Source organism: Eublepharis macularius, chromosome 15, assembly GCF_028583425.1.
Source record: "Eublepharis macularius isolate TG4126 chromosome 15, MPM_Emac_v1.0, whole genome shotgun sequence".
NCBI lineage: Eukaryota > Metazoa > Chordata > Lepidosauria > Squamata > Eublepharidae > Eublepharis > Eublepharis macularius.
The window spans coordinates 24,642,264-24,653,194 of NC_072804.1; the positions used below are offsets into that span (position 1 = coordinate 24,642,264).

General features: G+C 42.1%; 1 protein-coding gene across 1 annotated transcript in view; it reads right to left on the bottom strand.

The window, feature by feature from the left end:
* RGS12 (regulator of G protein signaling 12) overlaps positions 1–10,931 on the bottom strand; it is a 96,091-nt gene that overhangs the window by 75,313 nt on the left and 9,847 nt on the right. The window lies entirely within an intron of this gene.

The window sequence follows — 10,931 nt, forward strand, 5'->3', positions numbered from 1 at the left end:
CAGTACAGAAGGCCTTGAAGTTCAAGAACTCTAGCCAAAGAATTCATGTTCCAACTTCTTCCCTGTGGTAAGGCAATGTCCCTCTCTGCATGTCTCAAATAAGGGATGAACATCTTTCTGTTGAGTTCTTTCATGCTGCCAACAAAAAGTTCCCATGTACAGAGTAAGCTGTGGGGAACAATAGCAGATTGTGTAACTTCACAGATAACCGCTCTGAAAAAATCAGTCACAAGTAGAAAACCTATTTTTCTTCTTTGTGATCTCTGTGAGGACATACCTATGGGTAATGAACAAGCATTTATCTTGTGATGGGTTCCGCTATCAGTTTAACAAGTTGAGTGCAGTACACTCTGGTCAAATGATACATCATCTCATCTGAAACCAATGTAAATAGCGTAATGAGAGCGAGCGCTGATATGCTCCGGCAAAGGTTACCATGCTTGCTAATACAATTTAATACCAGAGATGATCCTCTTGGACAATGTCTGAGTAGACTGTAGTGGTTAGAATGTGCGGCTAGGATCTGGGAGACCAGGTTCGAATCCCCACTCTGCCATGGCAGCTTGTTGGATGACCTTGTGACAGCCTCACACACTCAGCCTAACCTGCCTCACACGCTTGTGAGGATAAAATGGAAGAGGAGATAATAATGGAAGCCACTTGGGAGTACCCACCGGGGAGAAAGGTATAAATGAATAAATAGGTATCTCTGCCCCCACTTAGGGATGACACCACAGTGACACAGCAGTGGACCATTAGGAAGCCCCAGGGGAGGGGCTTGACAACATGGTGGAGAATGCAGGCACGTGATCTGCCCTAGGACACCCTGCCCCTGTATCCCTGCCCTGGCAGGACCAGCAGACACCCACTTCTTTGCCTGTCTTTGGGTGCCTGTCTTCACCGGAAGACAGGCACCCACCCCGTTAACAGCTGCCAAAAGGGAGGGGATGCCAGACAAAGCCAAAGTATCCCAGCATAATGTGTCCCAGTTTGGACATTGGATGGTTCAGCGTCAAAAGAAGCTGCTGAGGGACATCATGGCCCAGGCGAGGAGACCGAAGCCATTTTGGTGCATGACCTATGCCAGGACTTGTAGGGGAGTTGAGCCCCCCGTGCCAGTGTGGGGCCCCCAGGACCAGCAGCAGGCCTGCTGGGAGCAGGGCAACCACCAGCCTTCCATCTTGAGAAGTCAGGCCCCAGGGATGATGGGGACACTTTATTCAAAGCCTTCGAGAGTACCACGGAGGTGGCACAGTGGCCAGAGGACCAGTGGGTCTTCATCACTGACCTTTACCTCACAGGGGAGATCCAAGCCATCTTGAGGGCCTTCCTCAAGGAACCTCAGCAGCTTCGGTGGCAGCGCAAAAGGGCTGCAGAGGGAAGCCAAGGGCAGTAGTACTAGCCTGGGCCAGATGGGCTGGAGTCCCGCTGGGGCACACCCTAGCAGGGGCACAGCCCCAGTGACAGCAGATAGAAGAGGGCTACCTAGGGGTGGCTGGTAAAAGTGTTGTTGCCAATGGCTGAGCAGGGGGAGGAGCCATGAGAACCAGGAGCTGGCTCTCAGTGGCTTGGTCCCTGGGAGAGATTTAGGGCAGCTCGGCGATGCAACCAGAGCTCATCCTTCCTCTCAATTTTGAGGCAAAAGGGGGAGCCTCCACTTGGGGACAACATGGGGACATGGCAGAGGAGGAACTTGACATAGGTCATACCTAAGAGAAAACAAGTTGCTAGTCCTTTTTGCAGATGTTATGGCTACTAAGAAAGCAGTCTAAAATGAGAGAAGTCTAAGGCTGCGCACTGCTACAGGTTAAAAAGATTTTCCAAGTAACACTGGAAGAAAAGAAACTTCATACAGGAATTGGGAGTCAGACTGGAGATCTATTTGCAACTGGATTTAGCTAGATCTAGTCCAAAAAATTCAGATCCTCTAATAAAAGAATTTGAAGACAAACTGGAGCATATAAACTATCTTACTTGCCAGGATGGCTGCAGTTAATATGTAAGTACTACCTAAATTTGTATGTTTATTCTGGGCACTGCCATTATAATCTTCTAAGAAAGGTTTGATGTGTCTTCAATAAATTCACTTAGGGTGGGAAAAGAGCAAAGAAAAAGCATGCACACCTCTTACAGAAGAGGAGGGTAATCAAAACTGGAGTGATACGGTCCCCATGACCCAGTCCAGCCAACATTCTGGCTGAAAGCATTCTGTACCAACTGGAGCTTCTGAACACTCTTCAAGGACAGCCCCATGCAGAATGCATTGCAGAAGACTAATCTAAATGCTATCAAGCAGCTTTACTGACAGCACATGTATTGGTTCCAAAATGGTGAGAACTGTATTATATGGGAATTAGAACAAAGTAGAGTAAGAGTTGTTTTAAAGATATGTATTGGGCAACTGAAGAATGCAACTTCTTTGAGTCCAATATGCATACTTTGGATAAGAATTGGGGGAAAATGAAAAGCTACCTCATCTCTTCACTACTCTCCATGAAAACCTTGGTGGTGATGTTAAGAAGACACTTCAAAAAGGCAATTTTGATATATGAACAAAAGCAGGCTTGTCTAGATTTAAAAATATCCAGAATAAAGGAAAGACACTCCTCCTCCACCCCCATCCCTAGACTTCCCCTCTTTCCTTATTTGGAAATGTTCCCAGCACATGATGACAACTCCCTCTTTCTTGCCTTCCACTCATCAGGGAGCTTCACTCAATCTTGCAGGGATTCTCATCTCCTTTCCTAGGCCAAGGGGAAAGGCATGTTTTATTCAATCCCTCATCCCTAGAACTGAAGCCAGACTATTTGCCCCAAAGTTTGGACTTCTGCTGGTTTTACTTTTGTATGTAGTTATAGATCTGCCTATGCATGGCACACATTCCATACCTTTCCTGCTTTTCCTCACTACTCCTCTTTTTCTTTACCTAGATTAATGCTTTGGTCTCTGCTGCTAAGCCAGGAAAGCAGCCTCTGACTGGCTCAAAGCCCACCCAGTTTGTGGGCTTCTTTTTTAAATGATTTATTCTTTTTTAAATAATTTATTGCTCCGATGCTTAGATCTCTTTACCTGAGAAATCTCTGCTCAGAACATACATTGCTATCTATAAACATCTCCACTGTTCTCTTTAGCATTTTAATATGGATATTCTAGTATTTAGTGCTAATTTCTGTGTACCCATATTACTGTAAGTGTATTGTTGTTATTGTTAGTCTCATTAAAGTTCTACCTTCACTATGTCCCAGGTCTCATGGTCTAACTACACATTACAAAAGTTTGCTATAAAGACTTGCTATGTGAATCTTCAAGTTGCTATGTGAATCTTCTATGCGAACACAATTTCTAGGCACACAAGTGCCCAATTTGAACCTGGACTACAGGAGAGGGTGCTTAAGCTTTCCCATGCACCATTTTCACGACTGGATAGACCCCAAGTGGGCGCCATGTCAAATGATCTTTTGGCTATTTCTGTGTACCATCCCCTCAAGTCAATGCAAAACCTAAGTTATCAGTTCTTTTTAATGCAGAAATGATAGGTAACAGAAGGAAAGTTTCTGCTTTATGTGCATTCTTCCTCACTATGAATTTAGAAGGCATCGTCCACAAAAGCACATGTCTTCCCAACCATACACATTAAGAGAGCCACTTAAGATTGGGACAGCCTGTGCCTCATTTGCCGCTCGTGTCTGGAAGGCAGTTTTCCCAATAAAGGGATAGTCTTTCCAAACATGTGAACTGGAAGACTAGGTGATGGAATGGTGATGAAAAACTGATGAGAAGACTCCTGGATAACACTGAGATTTCTTTTTGTTCTTGTCTACTTTTTGAAGTAGCTTCAGTCAAAGCGTGGAACAAGCCTAAGCCATGAAACAGAAAATCTTCTATGCACATTGCACACAAGTGTTTGCTGACAGGGAGACAGGTAAAACCCAGTCATATGGAAATAAGGCTACCACCATCTCTAAAACTTGTGCCAACAGTTTAATAAGATCCCTGTGTATCCATCATTTCTGACTTATGGCAAGCCTATGAATTAACAACCTTGAAAACATCCTATCATTAACAGCCTTGTTCAGGTCCTGCAAACTGAAGGCCGTGGCTTCCTTTATTAAGTCAAACCATCTCATTTTGGGTCTTCCTCGGTTCCTATTGCCTCCAACTTTTCCTAGCATGATTGATTTTCCAGTGAGTCTTGTCTCCTCATGATTTGACCAAAGTACAATAGCCACAGTTGAGTTATTTCAGCTTCTAGGGAGAATTCAGGCTTGATTTGATCTAGAACCCACTTATTTGTCTTTTTGGTGGTCCATGGTATCTGCACTACTCTCCTCCAACACCACATTTTGAATGAATCAAAAAGCTTTAAGTCTTCTGACAGTGAAAAAAAAATTTAGTCTGCAATGCCGTGGTCTGGTGAAAGATTTCTTTGCGTGTTACGGCAACAGAAGAGTCTGGGTCCTCAATGATTCAATACTGAATACAATACGAGGGATATATTATGGGTTATTTCCAAATTAATTTGTGCGGTAGCAGAGTACATCAAGAGTTGTAGTGTGGTCACAGATAACAAAGCAGGAGTTTATACTGGAACTCATACCCCAGAAAGTGATGTATCAGGAAGACAATGCAAGAAAGATGGGTGCATTACTAGTTGAGGAGTGTACGGGTAAGAGGTCCTACAGCAGAATATATGGCTGGACATGCCTTTATCAGGACAGTTATTGACATCAAAAGAGGTACAGTAAACATTGCAGTAATACACAGGATGCATGAAGACAACTGTACCTCCTAAGACATATCCCAGTAGTATTGACCAGTAATACAGATAGAGAGATAGAGCTGTTGCAGTAATGTGGATTAAAAGCATATTGTATTAAGCATATTGTATTAAGAATATTGTATAAGTGTATAAAGTAATACACTAGTATTCTGGGTGAACTTCTCAACTTTGTATGAACTGTGCATGTTTTTTTCAGAATGTGCTATCACATGAAAAGATCTTAGATATTTGCATAAGATAACCTATAATTTATTTATTCATTTATTAACTTAAATTTATAGTCCGCCCTCCCCAAGCAAGTGGGCTCAGGACGGATAAACATGCAAATGTTGTATAAAACATGCAAATTCAGTTAGAGTTCCAATTGGAAGAAATCTCATGGGAATTTAGGTCAGGATTTTATCTTTACATTGTATGCTATGTGGATCTTAATGCATTTCACAGAAATTTTGATTATTTAAAACTTAGAGTTAATAAGGAAATGTTACCTAACCTAATTCTTATTGCCTTTCTCTGTTCTGTTTTTGTAGGATTTATATTAATAACCGTATATATTCTGATAACTTGCTTCATTAAGAAAATAGGGTGTAATTTCAATAAAGGAAAGGTGTCTGTGTATGTTGATAAGGGGCAAAGCAAAAAGGCCCCTATATAAATAATGTACTGATAAGCAGATTGTTCAAAGAACAGTCCTGTTTGACAGGCCTTACTAATTGCTGAAAGCTATCCAAGAGTAAAAGATAAATCTTTCTTTTGAGATAGTAGGATCTTTTGTAAGGCGAGACAAGGCAGTCCATTACAGAGGATCAGGATTGAGAATCCCTATCATTACTGAACTAATACTGGCATTAATCTTCATCATCATGCAGTATCTAGGAAGGTATAACATGATGTCAAAATGGATAAAAAGTTTCAGATCTGAGGTAAAGTATTAAAGCCTCTAAAGTTTGAAAAGATTGTCTACACTGCTCTGGAGAATAATACTGAGTTTGGTTCCATTGCCAATGAGGAATTCACCCATAGAAGAGAATACGAGCTGTAATCCACTTTTGAAGGAACCATAGAGATGAATGCAAAGAAAGGGAGGTTCACCACCTAAGAACACACAAGATGAAATGTTACCATGAGATTCCAGGGAGTAGTTTCAAGAATAGCTCCACTTGTACTAACAGTATGTTTGTTGGCCGTACCAAGGTAAAAAGTGGTATTGGAATTATACTGGGTAGTAAGGTCAGTATCAGGATGGAAAGTTCCAGAAGCTCCAGTGAAGTTTCATTGTGTGTGCTTCTTTTTCCATCCCTCTTTCTTCCCCCCCCCTTTCTCTCCCCCACCCCACCCTTGTGCTTGACATGTGGCTTGTTCAAATCCTTATGGCAGGATTTTGAGGCACGGTCAGGATGGAGGGGATCTATCAGCCAAATGGCCTTTAGTCCTAAGATCTGCAATCTAAACAGGAGCAGGACAAGCTATTTATCAATTTCCCACTTACAGCAGAGGAATATGAATTAATAAAGCTCGGCAATGGTCAGCTGAGACATCTTTACAGACAGAGATGGTTCTCAAAACAGAGCTCTAATTTTGGAAACGCTGTTTCTCCAAGTTTGAATGGTGAGAATACTGCAACAAGGACAAGACTCAAACTTCTGACTCTCTTCTAAACATGAGGAAAAGGTTGTAGTCATTGGACAGAGGCAGCTTTGCTTCACAGCTGCAGTACTTTTAAAAACCAGCTGCTTTAAACAAAAACCTATCAAGGGTAGACAAAAGGGAGAAGGGAAAGGGAACTGTGTTCAGATACAGGGAGGAGGGAGGAAAAGGGCAAGAGGAAAAGGACAAAAGCTGAGATGCAGTGATGAAGAAACAGAAGAGAACTGAGTGGCAAGAAGCTCACCCCTCCCTTTGAGGCATGTGCACAGTTGTTCTCCCTCCAGTTCTTTGGCTAGAATTCTAGAACTTCCCAAAGTTGCTTTCTGAGTCAGTGCAAAACTCATACGTAGGAATGCACAACGATCACAAAAAAGTATGTGACACTCTTCCCATAAGCCTTAATTTGAATTAGCATGGAAGATAGACACCTCATCTATGAATGGAGGATTTACCCTGGCTTTTCGCGAGCTCTGTTTTTTCACAGTCCTTATTCCTTGCACAGTTAGCTGTGTTAGTCTATAGTAGCAAAATAGTAAAGAGTCCAGTAGCACCTTAAAGACTAACCAACTTTATTGTAGCATAAGCTTTCGAGAGCCGCAGCTCTCTTCATCATCTGGTGAATAACACATCACAAGATTTGGGGGGAGTCATTCTGAACCCCACCTTGTACTGAATTTTGGCCCAATGAATGCATAGGAAGCAGAAGGGACAAGTGGGGCACCCACAAAAACTTGCTGGGGGATCTCATTTCTCATGTCAGTCAAGCATTAGCAAGTTCCCTGGTGGTTGCTGCCAGACCTGGCCCCAATGAGTCCCCGCCAAAGGTCAAAAGGGCCCTGTCCACTCCCACAGCCTTTCTATTGACAGAAATCAAGCCTTAAAGCTTGGAAACATTGTAGCTGCCTAGCAGCAGCAGCTATTGAGAGTTGTTTCCTAAGGCTACAGGTGCTGCTTCTATTATTTAAGGGGCCGGTTACCCACCCATTTTTTTTAAGATTTCAGATTTTTCTGCAAACCTGAGGCACTTTTCAAGTTTGTACAAAGATCTGTCCCGTCTATTCATGGCTCCAATCTCTGGATTTAAGTATCCACATATTTGGCCAATTAGACATAATAACAAGTGGAGGGCAAGGACTATTTCCTCTTTCTCTTCCCTGAAAGTCCCCATAGCCTGTTTCTTTTCCCTGCTTCCTTCTATCCCTCCCATTCACCTACTGCCCCCCATTTTCAGCTATAATATTTATTTTCTTAATTTATATTCCATTTTTCTCTACAATGGGGACCCAAAGCAGCTTTACATCCTTCTCCTGTCCTCCATTTTATCCTCATAACAAAACTGTGAGGTAGGTTAGGCTGAGAATGTGTAACTGACCCGTGGTCATCCAGTAAGCGACCATGACAGAGTGGGGATTTGAACCTGCATCTCCCAGATTCCAGTCTGAAACTCTAACCTGTACAGGGGATGCTGTTGAACAGTAGCAAGCAACCAAGCCTGGGTAAGTCATGCAAGTCGTTTAATAGCAAGTCATCCAGTTGCTGCTGCTAGGCCTGGCCCCAATGAGCCCTCCCCTCAAAGGCCCTGGAAAGGGCTCTTCCCGATCCCCTTGCCTTTTTCTGAGAAAAATCAAGGCTTATTGAAAGCTACAGGTGTTCCTTTTGTCATTTGCGGGGGAGTAACCATCAGTGTTCAGATTTTTCAGCAAATCTGAAGCTTTACACAGATTTAAAGAAAGATCCGTTTTGTCTGCCTATGGCCCCAGTCTCCGGCTTTAACTATCCAGAGATGGAGCCTTGTTGGTGTCATATGTCTTATGACACAAGCAGGGATTAAAAGAAAGCCTTTGGTTTAAGAAAAGAGTTAAGGTCGTCATAAACTCACTTGCACAATGCCAATTTGAAGGAACAGGACAAGGAGTAATACACAGTGGGAAAATCCCCAAGTCAACTCTCCCTTTCCAGGATACTACAAGCTCTTAGAGGCTTGGAAAGTCCAGTTTCCCTACCTCCTTCTTTTCCACCTATGACTCTCAACTGCTTGTATCATTCTGAGGTCAATGAGTATCTTCCATCCTCATTATTCTAATATTTTTTTGCATACCTAGGAAGCCACAGTTTGCAAAAACTACAGTCTTATCTCTGTGTGGACCCCTTTTGCAACTTTCATGATAAGCACTCGATTATGAAGGATTTTATTAGAGGGAACAAGTAGGTATCCATGAAAACCATTCAGTTATTCTGTACCCTCTCCCTCTTTTTAAGTAAAAGTTAAATATAATCATTATTGTACACGTTGATTTGAATGGCATAATGGTGATATAAGGTTGTTAAATTTGTTATCGTATGAAAGAAAAATGCCCCATGTCCAGGTGGGATATCTAAATTGACTCCCACAGATACAAAAGAAAGCGTTCTGTTATACTGGTGAATGTTCACTAATAAACTACAAAAGAGGATGCTTACCAATCAAGAGATTTTATTGAAAATCTTGAAGAATAACCTTTTCACTGCATTGGTTTGGAATTTTTCTGCTTTGCAGGAGTGGCAGACTCTCTCTCTCAATTCCCCTCTTTACTACATTCTCATCCCATGTGACTTTTTGTCCAGATGGATTTCACAATCCATTTGGGGAGGGGTCAAAAGGGCCCCTCCTCCCTCCTGCACCACTGGAAAAACTGGTACAATCCAACCCATAATGCACCACTTTTCTCACACCTACAATGTCCGGCTGAGCAATACTGATGCATCTATATATCTAACAGCCACACGTGGCCCGCCAACATGGATCAAAAAAATCCACATCATGGTAAAGTGTGGGTTTCTGCAAACTAGGAGGAACTCCAGTTTTGCAGAAAGAGTGCAGAGGAATTTTTAGGCACATAAATTGCAAAAAAAAATAATAATCCTTAATTTGTTGACATCTACAATCTTGTGAGAAGTCTCTTGGTCCATGGTATGTGACTTGTGTCCTTAATATACCTACCCAGTAGATATCAGCCTAACATAGAATGTTTTATTTACCTATTTTTGTTTCTTTCTTTACACTTTTTATTTATCTTTTATAAGCTATCTTGGATCCCCATTCGGAAGAAAATGGGAATAAGAAGTACACTATGTAAATCAACTAATCAATTCCAGGTATCATTTTGTGTCGCCAAACAATCCCTGACAGCAGGTCCTGGCTTGGCATTGAGACAGGGAATCTGCCAAAAGATTCAGTGCCCTCTCCCAAGCCACACACAACTAACAAAGCACCTGATGCTTGGCAGAGGGAACGAAATAGTTCTGGAGATTCCCTACAACACTATGTGAGCCAGGGGAATAGGTACTGCCTGGCAGCAAAGCAGGGTGGAGGAAGCCAGCCGTGGGAACAGGGCAGCAGCAGGGAAGGATGGAATATTCTTTCTTATACAGAGCCAGGTAAGTGGGCAAGGGGTGAGAAGACTGTATGTGGGTAGGCAGAAATAGGAACCAGAGGTTGTGGGAAGGGAATAGGATTTCCCCTCCTCCACAAGTCCACCCCTTTTTACTCTTCAGTTACTCTCTATAGGATTGTACTGTAAGTTCAGTGACTAGGCACTAATTAAAGTCAATGCAGGTGAGAGGCGTGCTCGTCAGTGGGCTATTTATGTGTTGCTGACTCTTCCCCATCCAAAATTCAAGAAGCTCTCGGGGTAATTTCTTAAGCAGGACAAAACCCTGCCCCTTCTCCATTAAACTTTCAAGTACTCTCAACAATTCTGCACCTCTGCTTTTTTGTGTGTGTTGCTTAATTTACATATAGCTGCAAATATATGTAGAACTCTTTTGCCTGTAGGTGGGCTTCCTGTGCTACTTTTATGATGAGGACAACCTACTTTACTAGCAGGAGTGGTGATAATCCCAACGTGGGGAAAGGGAATCTTTTCAAAAAGGGGGACTGAGCAGTTTGGAGCCTAAACTGTAAACATGCATGAAATTTCAGACTATACAATGGATATATTGCTCATAAGGCAAAATAGTTAAGGTAGCTCTCTTAATTTATAATTTCAATTTTTTTTGGCATGTGACTGGATTTGCAAGTGCCTTAATCATTATTTAAATTCTAAACTGCCTTTCCCCCGCCGAAAGAAAATCCACTAAATTAAACAAGTCTTGTTCTTCCCTTTCTACCCAAGCGCAAGGCCAGAACAGTATCCGAGCATCACAAAACAAGATTAGACGTAAGCACCTTCAAAACTATTCCTCTGTATGCCAAAAAATTTCAGTATACAATGAAGCCAATTTCAAAGCACTTTTTTCATTTATTGGAATGCTACGTCATTACACTATTCTGCCCGTGGGAAACGAGGAGGATTTTAAAATGACCCTTCCTTGAAAATAGCTGCAATCCTAAACAAACGAACACTTCAATGGTAATTTAAATCAGAGAGAGGTTTCTTTAATCAGTATACAAAGGTTCTTAACATGCCCCTTCTTCAATGAATAATTTAAATTAAAGCTTCATAACAATGGATTATAAAACAGA